The 12,483-nt window shown below is 42.2% G+C and overlaps 1 pseudogene; it reads left to right on the plus strand.

Annotated features, from left to right (window-relative positions):
- The first annotated feature begins 1,734 nt into the window (after positions 1–1,734).
- On the plus strand, positions 1,735–1,964 carry LOC109907694 (dolichol-phosphate mannosyltransferase subunit 3-like; annotated as a pseudogene).
- Positions 1,965–12,483: the final 10,519 nt, after the last annotated feature.

The raw sequence follows: 12,483 nt of genomic DNA on the forward strand, positions 1-12,483 counted from the left end.
ACCCCCAGTCCCCTGCAAGCAATAAATAAATGGTATGGTAGTAAGAATAATGTAAGGATTGTAAAATAAATAACGAAACAAAATAAAAGTGGGGGAATATAAGTATATCCGTCCGAAGGTGTCAGTGATCAAACCTGGAAGTAAAAAAATATGCATCGCTGAGCACAGCCGGGGTAAAAGTGAATTTAACGTTAAATGAGAGCTCTGACCGCCATCCATTGGTCTGCTCAGCGTCTTACATGTTCGGTAGCCCTTGTTGAGCCCGTTTAATACGTTTTCACCCAATATGGTATAGTATGGATTCGAGTCCATGAGCAGACCCTAACACGCAATAACAAGGCACTCTAACCTGTACGGGGGATTGGTGTATATCCCCGGATAAACTTCTCTGCGTCCAAAACCGAGGAGAGCCAAATCTTCTCACCGAAGGCGGGGTAATTCTTAGTCTTGCAGGGAAGAGTAAGGCTGGGCGAAGATGGAGTTTGTAGAGTTTGGTCATGACATCTCTGTAGTCGGCGCAATGCTTTGCCACATCTGGCGCATAATCCTCATAGACACGGAATGGATGCCCTTTATGTGACAGGTTGCCCCTCATTCGAGCTTCACGCAGGATAAGATCCTTGGTCTTGAAACTGTGACAACAGATGATTACTGGGCGAGGACGTTGGCCCGGTCCAGGCACTTGGGACAAGGGAGCGATGTGCGCGGTCCAGCTGGGGATCCGAATCCAAAACATCCGATCCCATTGCATCCTTCAATAGCTTGGCGAAGAAGTCGGTGGGGTGAGAGCCCGCCTCTACCCCCTCTGCCAGACCAACAACGCGAAGGTTAGTACGTCTGGATCGGCCCTCCAGGTCCACCACTTTCACAGAAAGCCTCTGCACAGTATCCTGCAATGACGTGCATAGCTTCTCTAACTCGTCGATCCTACCAGCGTTGAATTCAGAAGCTTTCTCAAGGTCCACAATACTCTGGCCATGCGAAGCGACCGTTCGAATGATGCTCTCGATTTTGGTGTCCAGTTCAGCAATAGTGGCCTTAAGATCCTCAGCTATAGCAACACGTAGCTCCCCCAAAGCCCGGGTATGTTCTGTAAGTGTCACGTTGTTGCATGTGCCTCCTGCCATGTCTGTCTCGTTGTTTAGTGGGGAGTAGGCCTCCACTGTGGATTTATTGTCCTTTGGTCGCTTATTACTCGGCATTTTCATATAAAAAATTACAATCTTGTATTAGAAAGAAACGTTTGTTGTAAAAAGTGCCATAAAGTAGGTTAAATTAGATTATTTCGCAAAAAAGTTGCAGGAGCCTCTCACGCACAGCCGTTCACTCCAACATGCTAGCTCCGCCGACCCTGGTGAAGTATTTTGAATGATTTTATTTAGACAGGAGTCTAAGTTTTGGCGAAACATCAATTTCCTTTAAAGGCAATCCAACATCTTAACAGTGCACTGTGGACATGCCAACTTTCTTTTCCAATCGCAAGAGGCTGAAACCAGAGATCTGTATATAATGACAAGATGCTCATGTCTCTTCCCTAACAATGGGATCTTTGTCCCAAAGGCGGGAAGGCAGGCGACAAGTTTAGGTCTGCATATTATTACCCTAAGAAATGCATTGGGTTTATACTGAACAGAATTTGGCGAGAGTGAGCCCTCTCACTTCGCCTCTTCATCTACTGAAACTACATCATCGGAGAAAGCACCCGAGCCCTGAATTCCCATCATCCTGGTCTACATGACCAAGCTCCTGGAGTGGGTGTTCGGCATCTCGGTGGTGCCGCATTGGCTCTCGTGACTTTTGAGGCCTACAGGGAGGTGGCCGGGCCCATGCCTGAGTATCTGCTGGTAGTTTTCGGCTGCTACAAGGTAGCCACCTTCAACGACTGTGAGGAGGCATCCAAAGAACTAAAGGCTCAGATAAAGGAGGCCAAGTAGGACCTGAGAAAAAAAGGTTTGAAGATGTGAAAAGTCGAGACTATAGAGACTCTTAGAGAGACTGTTTTAGACACCACAAAGACAGCTTTGGTCACATACACAACGCAAAGTTCTTACCATGGACCATGTCTTTTTTACATTTCCTACAGTTCCCAATGTCCATAGAGTGGAGTGGATAAAGTCTTAAAATCAAATAGGTTCTTCCTGAGTTACATACATCATTGGATGCTGTAGTCCCTATTCTGTATTCATTATTCACCCTATACTGATGCCTAGTCACACGGAAGACTCATCCATCATCCATATCTGACAGCACTATCCAGTAGCCATTTAGACAGTGCATCTTACAAAAAAACAGTAACACATAGCCCTCAGATCAGGTCTTTCAGCAGATATGTTTTCTGAAAATAAATCAATACTGTTTTAGCAAAGATTCCCATCCTTATTGTGTTTGCAAGTTGGTCACGTACACTACCGTTCAGGACAAGTTTTTTTGTCCTTTAAAATAACATCAAATTGATCAGAAATACAGTGTAGACATAGTTAATGTTGTAATGACTATTGTAGCTGGAAACGGCTGATTTGAAGAAGAGTGAAGAGTGAACAGTGAAGAGGCGACTCCGGGATGCTGGCCTTCTAGGCAGAGTTGCAAAAAAAAGGCATATTGAGGTGTTTTGAGGGTACTATTTAATGAAGCTGCCAGTTGAGGACTTGTGAGGTGTCTGTTTCTCAAACTAGACACTCTAATGTACTTGTCCTCTTGCTAAGTTGTGCAGGGGCCTCCCACTCCTCTTTCTATTCTGGTTAGAGCCAGTTTGCACTGTTCTGTGAAGGGAGTAGTACACAGCGTTGTATGAGATCTTCAGTTTCTTGGCAATTTCTCGCATGGAGTAGACTTCATTTCTCAGAACAAGAATAGACGGATGAGTTTCAGAAGTAGGATCTTTGTTTCTGGCCATTTTGAGCCTGTAATCGAACGCACAAATGCTGATGCTCCAGATACTCAACTAGTCTAAAGAAGGCCAGTTTTATTGCTTCTTTAATCAGTACAACAGTTTTCAGCTGTGCTGACATAATTGCAAAATGGTTTTCTAATGATCAATGATCCTTTTAAAATGATAAACTTGGATTAGCTAGCACAGCGTGCCATTGGAACACAGGAGTGATGGTTGCTGATAATGGGCCTCTGTATGCCTATGTAGATATCCCATTAAAAATCAGCCGTTTCCTGCTACAATAGTCATTTACATTAACAATGTCTACACTGTATTTCTAATCAAGTTGATGTTATTTTAATGGACAAAAAATGTGCTTTTCTTTCAAAAACAAGGACATTTCTAAGTGACCCCAAACTTTTGAACGGTAGTGTATGTTCTGATGCCACTGGTTACAAATGAACAGACTGTTGCTTACATATGCTTGGTTTCATCCAATAACATCAAGGGAAACAGAGCTAACACATTAAATGCTTGTACTATTACATCACTAGTGCTTGTACTATTACGATAACCCTATAAAGGGCACTTGTGCACTGTGAAGGAAATAGACAAGACCCTTTAGGAATGTCTATAACATAAAGCACAGTCAAATCACTGTTCTGTGGCCAAGTGTAGTTCATTGTGAAAAGCCTACTAATGAAACTCAAGGGTCATGCTGGTACAGAACGGGACTAGTTTCTGTCCCAGGAATGTCAAACAATTGCGTACTGTCTAGCTAATTGAGTAGTATGTCTGGAGATTCAGCTGTTGATCGCATTGGCCAGTTTTTGTGTTCAAAAAGGGCACATTCCATTGTAATGTTTCTGACTTGTGTCCTGAGGCAATTGCGACTTAATAAAGATTGACAGTTTTCCCAAAGCACTCGTTCTCTCTCTTTGTTTGTGTGTGTGTGTGTGTGTGTGTGTGTGTGTGTGTGTGTGTGTGTGTGTGTGTGTGTGTGTGTGTGTGTGTGTGTGTGTGTGTGTGTGTGTGTGTGTGTGTGTGTGTGTGTGTGTGTGTGTGTGTGTGTGTGTGTGTGTGTGTGTGTGTGTGTTTGATGAATATCTCAACATATGGCCTCGGCTTAGGAGCTTCTTTACTTCAACCACATAATGAATGCTCTTTACTGTTCTATGGATAGTCTAAAAAGGGTCTTATACAGTATGTGTTTGGCAACATAAAAATACATACTGTTTCCCTTTTAGAATCTGTTTCAGCTGAAATATATAGGAGAAAATATTTAGCTCAGAACTGATCTGATGTCTCTTTCTCTCGTCAGGCTAAAATGGCTGCCTTTGCTCATTTTCAGTGACCCCTGCTGGGCACAAAGAGAGCACAGTCTGGGCAAAGGCATCATTAAAGGGCGTAAAACACCCCCTCATATAACGAATGCAAACAAATGTTTTCCATGTGCCTGATTGGCGTGGGATCAAGCTCTGCCTTGCCACCACCTATGGATCTGTTGCAAGCGGTTGACAGTGAGCGCTGATTGACTCAATGATGAAAAAGAACATGTGATACCCCACAGAAAAGGCAGAACTCTTTAGTCCAGCAGATTTGCACTTTCCACTAATCACCTGCATGCGTAAATCTGACTTCATCTGTTTGTCTTTATCTCCAACTTTGATCTGTAACACAAATAGTGTTGTAGTTAACATTGGCCTAATACATCAAAATAACCTTGTTCATGTCAATGTTTTGCATCAGACAAACAGAAAAGGGCAAAGTGCAACAGAACTCTAGACTGAAGCACTTTCTTAGATTTCAGTTTTAATCCCAAACCTCCAAAAGTGACATTGTATTCAACACAGTATGAGTATGTTTATATTTTAGCGATACATCTGCAATCTAATGTAACATAGAGCCAGTAATACACAAAGCTCTCCCATTAGTAATGACCTTTCCATTGGTAGAGCTCTTTGTTAAATCTCCTTGCATTTTGTTTACAATGCACGTGAGAGGATTACCATTAGTGTTATTGCTATGCGTTGGGCAAAAGACTATTCGCAAGAGAGAAGCTTTTGATTTAGTAACTTGAAACGCAGAGTCAAATCCATAATAATGATCGCATAATAATGCAAAATCTCTTCCGGCTGGCCGGCTCACTGACGAGGCTTAGAGAAGAGTTATGATTCACACGGCAAAAGGTGGTGTAATGCTACCATTGCATTTCAACTAACCCAATGTGACTTTTGTAAGAGAGGCAGTCACGATAGACCTTGAGAAAACATTTTGTATGCCTTCTAGGTCCAAGTATTATGTCTCTGTGAAAAGTAATACGCCAGAGAATGAAATGGAATGGAGTTCAAATGAAAATGTATCATGATTTCTTCTTCAGGTAGTGTGACATTGACACAAGTTCATTCATCTGAGAATCAGTCTAAATGTCTTCTCACTGCTGAAGAACTTGAGATTGACATTCCTTTTTCAAGTGAGCCCTGACAAAGAAAGACAAGTGAAACAGCTTCCATCCGTAAACTACGTGTTGAGTTGCATTGTACAGAGTATATTCATTCGTTCAAGGTAATTTATGAGGTGATGTTAATGTTATGAATAAACCTATGCCCTCCAGGCCAATAGCTCCGGGTCCTAAAAAGAGGACAATGTGGTATGGGCCTACCCTCGGTTGCCACCAATTTTAGTGTTACAAAACAATCATTTTAACAGTGTAGTTGGGAGTGTTTGTAACGAAATAGGATATAAAAACATATTGCATTATTTTCATATGCTTTTTCTGTGGAAATGAGTGTCCACAGACAAGCATATGAGAAGGATATTTGTATAGAATAGTCAACAGATTAAATTCTTTGTATAGAATATTCAACTGATTCTATCAAAACTGTTCAATCCTATCCAAAGATTATTTTCATATGTTTTTTTATATGATTTCCTGTGGAATTGTATGAAACTGTGTCACGAGTAGGTGTAGTCATTATCTGATACCATGAAAGCAGATAATGTATCTATCTAGTCGCTAACCCTCACAACTATCAAATACTCCCCTTTCTCGGAACCATGAGCTGTCAACATCACCTCATGAATAACCTTGAACAAATGTTCCGAATTGATGTTTGTATGAAAAATAGTCCTTTTGTCCTCTGTGGCTCAGTTGGAAGAGCACGGTGCAGCTTTGGCACTTGCAATACCAGGATAATAGGTTTGGTTCCTGGGAGCACCCATATGTAAAATGTATTCAGGCATGACTACTTTGGATAAAAGCGTCTGCTAAATGACATATCTTATTAAATATGTTTGATAGATTTACTAGAGTTGACACACCATTGTTTCTACATTGCCAGTAAAAGGATGATTCATTTTGAATTATTAATTTGTTTTGTAACACAAAGTTCTGTGTAAGTCAAACTCATCTGAGTCCTCTCACAGAAAAACACTCTAAGTGTTACTTGAGAATTATTTTTGTTGCAGTCACTGCCTAGTGGTTTTGTGTGTTTTTTTTCTGTAGAATCTTAGCTTGAGTTTTGAAATATCAACTAACAATTTCATGAGAGGTCTGGTTTTGGCATGAGAGGATCTGACAGACGGGGAGGCAGTGAGAGAGAGAGGTGACTTATGTACACAGAATGTACTCCCTGTTTTTCGTTGCTCCCTCTGCAAGCTGAGCTGACGAGGCGTAGGGGAGACCGGGTTGGTTGTCACGGGGTTGGTTGTCACAGTGCAAATGACTCCCAATCCAAATGGTGCTTTGTAACAATTTGAAGGTTAAAATGTGTGAATTCGTTGAAAAAACTCATCCACCTGGTCAATTCGTTGAGGTGAGGGGAATTGAGGTTTTTCATGTGATTTTATTTTATTCTGATTTTCTTTGTAATTGTTAGGATTTCGGGAGTATCTATGAACAATTATGTTTGTTAAAAAGAGGAAATGGAGAGCTATATTTAAAACCTATTTCAGAGTTCCTAGGTCAAGCCATGTGGTAACTGGCTAATTAGCATTGTGGGGGGGGGGGGGTGTGAGATTGGTTGTCACAATGAACTCCATTACAACATTTTTGGGGGTTGGTTGTGGGGAATTCCTTGGTAGAATGATAGTGACAGAATGACATCACGGATCCCTATATTTGTACTATACAGACATGCATAATCATGCATCTCAATCTCAATCTCTTCATGGTGATGTGTCCTCAATAGGTACACAAGGTAGAAACATGAAGAATCCTCCTTTGCATGTTTGGGTATTGTTCTACACTCTGGCTAATATGCTAATGAGCTCCTCCCTCCTAACAAGACCGAACCAAATCTGTATCAATCATAGATGCCTATGTTTCTCAGGTTTGGACAGCAAAGTAGAGCACAGCATTATCAGAGTTAGAGCCCTGCATGTGAATTGTAACCCCCCTACCCATGACCGAGACATTCAGGCCCTACCCTACTCAGGCCCGATTGCTTCTGCCAAATTTAAAGCCAGGCCCTATGGAAAACACAAAATCAGAAATAACTTCCTCTGTTAGTCAATCCATTAGCTGCTCCTCTTTGTCTGTCACACGATCTCTGCTCATGGCAGCTTTGAGTCTGTGAGTAACCATAGCAATGGCTTGCTTGGGCTGCCCTACTCATGAGGAGACATAAGAGCAGTTAGCTGTTTGCTATTTTTCAGCACTCTGCAAAAACACAAGGAGCATTCATATTTTTTGTGAAATAATCTCTCCTGTTTTATATTTGAAATCAGTCAATTGAAATAAGTAAATGAGGCCCTAATCTATGGATTTCACATGACTGGGCAGGGGTGCAGCCATGGGTGGGCCTGGTAAGGCATAGGTCCTGGGTGGGTATGGGTGGGCCTGGCAGGGCATAGGTCCTGGGTGGGCCTGGTAGGGCATAGATTCTTTCACATGACTAGGTCAGAATGAGTTTTTCCCCACAAAAGGGCTTTATTAGAGACAGAAATACTCCATAGCACACCCCACCCCTTCTGACGATCCTGCAGGTGAAGAAGCCGGATGTGGAGGTCCTGGGCTGGCGTGGTTACATGTGGTTTGTGGTTGTGAGGCAAGTTGGACGTTCTCTAAGTTCCAACTTCTCTAAAACAACATTGGAGGCAGCTTATGGTAGAGATATGAACATTCAATTCTCTGGCAACAGCTATGGTGGACATTCCTGCAGTCAGCATGTCAATTTCACACTCCCTTAAAACTTGAGACATCTGTGGCATTGTGTTGTCTAACAAAACTGCAAGTTTTAGAGTGGTCTTTATTGTCCCCAGCACAAGATGTACCTGTGTAATGATCGTGCTGTTTAATCAGCTTCTTGATATGCCACATCTGTCAGGTGGATGGATTATCTTGACAAAGGATAAAATGCTCACTAACGAGGATGCAAACAAATGTGAGAATTTGAGAGAAATACTGTTTTTATTCGTATGGAAAATTTCTGGTATTCGATCAAAGAAAGGAGTGTCCTGTTACAAAAGGAATAAGCTACTAGCAAACATTGTGACAACCAACCCCATACTGCGTGACAACCAACTCCACGATGGGACTGGTTGACACAAGTGGACAGAGTTTGTTTGATGGCTTTTAACTAATAATAATAATTTATGCTTCTATCCAACTTACAGTCATCCGTGCATAAATTTTACATATGGGTGGTCCCTGGAATTGAGCCCACTATCTTGATGTTGCAAGCACCATGCTCTACTAAATGAGCTACAGAGGACCACTGGCTTATAACTCCATGTTGGAATAAGATATGAGGATACAAAGTGTCCCAATTTCAACCCAAGACCTTGGTCTTTCTTCTAATATCGAAAATAGTCTTGTAAGATATACTGGTACTGAGAAATACACACAAGTAAAATGTGTGGCCACCAACCACGGTCTCCCCTACAGCACTGTGAGAGGAGCGCAGAAAAACAGGCATAAACAATATAGGGTCACATTTGGGTCCCCGCCAGTCCTACAGGGATCAAGACATAGTGCCAGCACTAAGAGTAGAGTTATCAACACAGACATGAATTTAAAACCTGAGAAAGTAGAGGTTATCCTCCTACACAATTCACATTTCACAGTAAAGCTCAAAACCTTGGAAAAGATAGGATGATGGCGAAGTCAGAGAGGTAGGGGTAGGAAAAAGAGATAGGAAGAAAGTGGGCTGAACTGGGCTGAAAACAGATGTGAGGGAGCGGGTCAGGCAGAGAGAAAGATAGAGAGAAAGCTAGGGTAAGAGACAAGGGCAGGAAAGCTGAGCTGTAAATCATGGTAGATAACCCTGGCAGAGGCATGATGGGCGAGAGGAGCGTGTGACAGGACATTTTGACAGGAACAGTAGACTACACCCAGACCGCGCTCCGATGGCAGGGTGTCAGGATGTGCCCTGATTGGAGAGAGAGCCTGAGCCGAGCCGCTTGCCTGTGTTGTTGACAGTGACCAGGGTGTCTTCCTTCCCCTCAGCCCCCTGTGACCCTGACACGTACTCTCTCTCTCTCTTGTTTTTAGTCAGTAGCCTAGGCAATGGCTTAGGGGGATGTCCTGTGTAACACTTTGACGAGCTACGTTATATTTGTGTTCATTTGATGTTGATATATACAGTGCATTCGGGAAAGTATTCAAACCCCTTAACTTTTTCCACATTTTGTTACATTACAATCTTATTCTAAAATTGATGACAATGTTTTTTTTCCCTCATGAATCTACTCACAATACCCCATAATGACATTTTTTATTTGTTAAAAATAAAAAACTTAAATAACACATTTACATAAGTATTCAGAACCTTTACTCAGGACCTTGTCGAAGCAAAAAATATGTAAAAAAAAAGGCTTTTAGACATTTTTTCAAATATATTAAAAATAAAAAACAGAAATAATTGATTTACATAAGTATTCAGACCCTTTGCTATGAGACTTGAAATTGAGCTCAGGTGCATTCTGTTCCCATTGATCATCTGTGAGATGTTTCTACAACTTGATTAGAGTCCACCTGTGGTAAATTCAATTGATTGGACATGATTTGGAAAGTCACACACCTGTCCATATAAGGTCCCACCATTGACAGTGCATGTTAGAGCAAAAACCAAGCCATGAGGTCGAAAGAATTGCCCTTAGAGCTCTGAGACAGGATTGTGGTGAGGCACAGATCTGGGAAAGGGTACCAAAAATTGTCTGCAACATTGAAGGTCTCCAAGAACACAGTGGCCTCCATCATTCTTAAATGGAAGAAGTTTGGAACCACCAAGACTCTTCCAAGACTCTTCCGTTCTCCCCTGAGCAATCGGGGGAGAAGGGCCTTGGTCACTCTGACAGAGCTCTAGAGTTCCTCTGGTGAGATGGGAGAACCTTCCAGAGGGACAACCATTCTGTAGCACTCAACCGATCCGGTCTTTGTGGTAGAGTGGCCAGACGGAAGCCACTCCTCAGTACAAGGCACAGCCCTCTTGGAGTTTGCCAAAATGCACCTAAAGACTCTCAGACCATGAGAAACAAGATTCTCTGGTCTGATGAAACCAAGATTGAACTATTTGGCCTGAATACCAAGTGTCACGTCTGAAGGAATTTTGGCACCATCCCTACAGTGAAGAATGGTGGTGGGAGCATCATGCTGTGGGGATTTTTTTCAGTGGCATGTACTGGGAGACTAGTCAGGATCGAGGGAAAGATGAACAGAGAAAAGTACGAAGAAGAGATCCTTGATGAAAACCTGCTCCAGAGCACCCAAGACCTCGGACTGGTGCGAAAGTTCATCTTCCAACAGGACAACGACCCTAAGTACACAGCCAAGACAACGCAGGAGAAGTCAAGAATGATCGAACATCTCTGGAGAGACCTGAAAATTGCTGTGCAGCGATGCTCCCCATCCAACCTGACAGCGCTTAATAGGATCTGCAGAGAGGAATGGGAAAAACTCCCCAAATATACTATAGATGTGCCAAGCTTGTAGTGTCATACCCAAGAAGACTCGAGGCTACCATAGTTGCTTCAACAAAGTACTCAGTAAAGTGTCTGAATACTTACTATGTAAATGTGATATTTATTTATTTATTTTTTACATTTGCAAACATTTCTAAAAACCTGTTTTTTGCTTTGACAAAATTCTTTTTTTTACATTTTAGAATAAGTCTGTAACGTAACAAAATTGGAAATAGTCAAGGGGTCTGATAACTTTCCGAATGAACTGTATGTGCACACACCAATGCATAATAAAGAACTAGAATGAGATTATTAAGTCAGCCATAGGTCAGCCTATTGTGTTCCCACGGTTTCGGTTTCAATAAGCCACTGGCTGCACACACTAGTAATGAGATGCTAGCTTGCTTTCCACAACCACAGTGCCGCCCAGGAGGTTACAGATGCTACAACATTGTGGTGTCCCAAATGGCACCATATTCCCTATATGGGCTCATAAGGCTCTGGTCAAAAGTAGTGCACTAAAAAAGGGAATTAGGGTACCATTTGGGACTCACACACGACTACCATAACTTTAGATAACCTCCCCCTAGGCTCTGGAAACTCCTGACTCCTGTATCCTACCTACTCCGTTATTGGGTTAACGTCTGCTGGCCACGACCATTGCTATGTGTCCTGCTGATTGGTTGGTTGACTCTGTCCAAAAACTCAGGGCTAGATGTGCTGGTTGTGCCAAACTCACTCTATTGTCCTCCAAATTGTGGGCCACTCACTGTGTCTCTGACATCAGTCCTATGTTGTTCACGCAGTTCTTAGTCAGTTCAACTATGTCTATGACTCCTGATATAAAATGCTTTGCTTGTCCTGACCTATGAGATTGGCTCATAGTATCAGGAAATGGTTGTGTCATATATGGCTACATGTCGAACAGCACTTGATGTTTACGGCCTAAAAACACAATTGAATACTATTTTTCTAATTCAGTGTCTTGACTGCCCTTACATTCAGTACAGGTGATAAAGATTTTACACTTGTTCCTCATTGCTCTTCACACTTATGTCAAAGCAGTGGACGAGTGAGTCAGGAGTCAACAGAGGAGCAATTCTCCTCAACAGGCTCCCATTATGTTGAGGCTCTCTGAAGGGTCAGCCGTCTACTGGGCCTAATTTATGACAATCACTTTGAAAACACAGGGGAGTGGCTGTGACCACCACACTTTGGTATCACAGCTGCTTTTACGGTCACAGCTATAAAGCTCTTCTGGGAAGAGCGAGAGGGAGGAGAACAATGGATGGAAATACAGAGGAGAGGACTACTATGGGATAGCAGAGGGGGGATATGAAGGAGAAACGAGGGGGAGATATGGGCAGAGGTCCACAAAAATTAAGATAGAAAGACAAGAGTAGGATCACACCTGTAGTTCTAGACCTCCTTGCCAAAAAGGCCAAGCCTATTGGGAATAACGACATACACAGCTCTGTCTCCATTGTAATCCTTTCCTGTCATGAGCCAAGACTTTGGCCTGGGAAAAACTGTCATGAACATCAATTTATTGACCCAATATAGATATGAGTGACCACTATTAGAGCTATCAACTGATCTTTTTTTTTGCACTGTAATGTAATGGAAATCAGATCATTTTAAGAGGGGTGGAAAAAAAAATTACATTTGGAAAATGATAGTCAGAGAAAGAGAAACCATTGGAAGGATGCTGA

This window comes from Oncorhynchus kisutch, linkage group LG17 (assembly GCF_002021735.2).
Source record: "Oncorhynchus kisutch isolate 150728-3 linkage group LG17, Okis_V2, whole genome shotgun sequence".
NCBI lineage: Eukaryota > Metazoa > Chordata > Actinopteri > Salmoniformes > Salmonidae > Oncorhynchus > Oncorhynchus kisutch.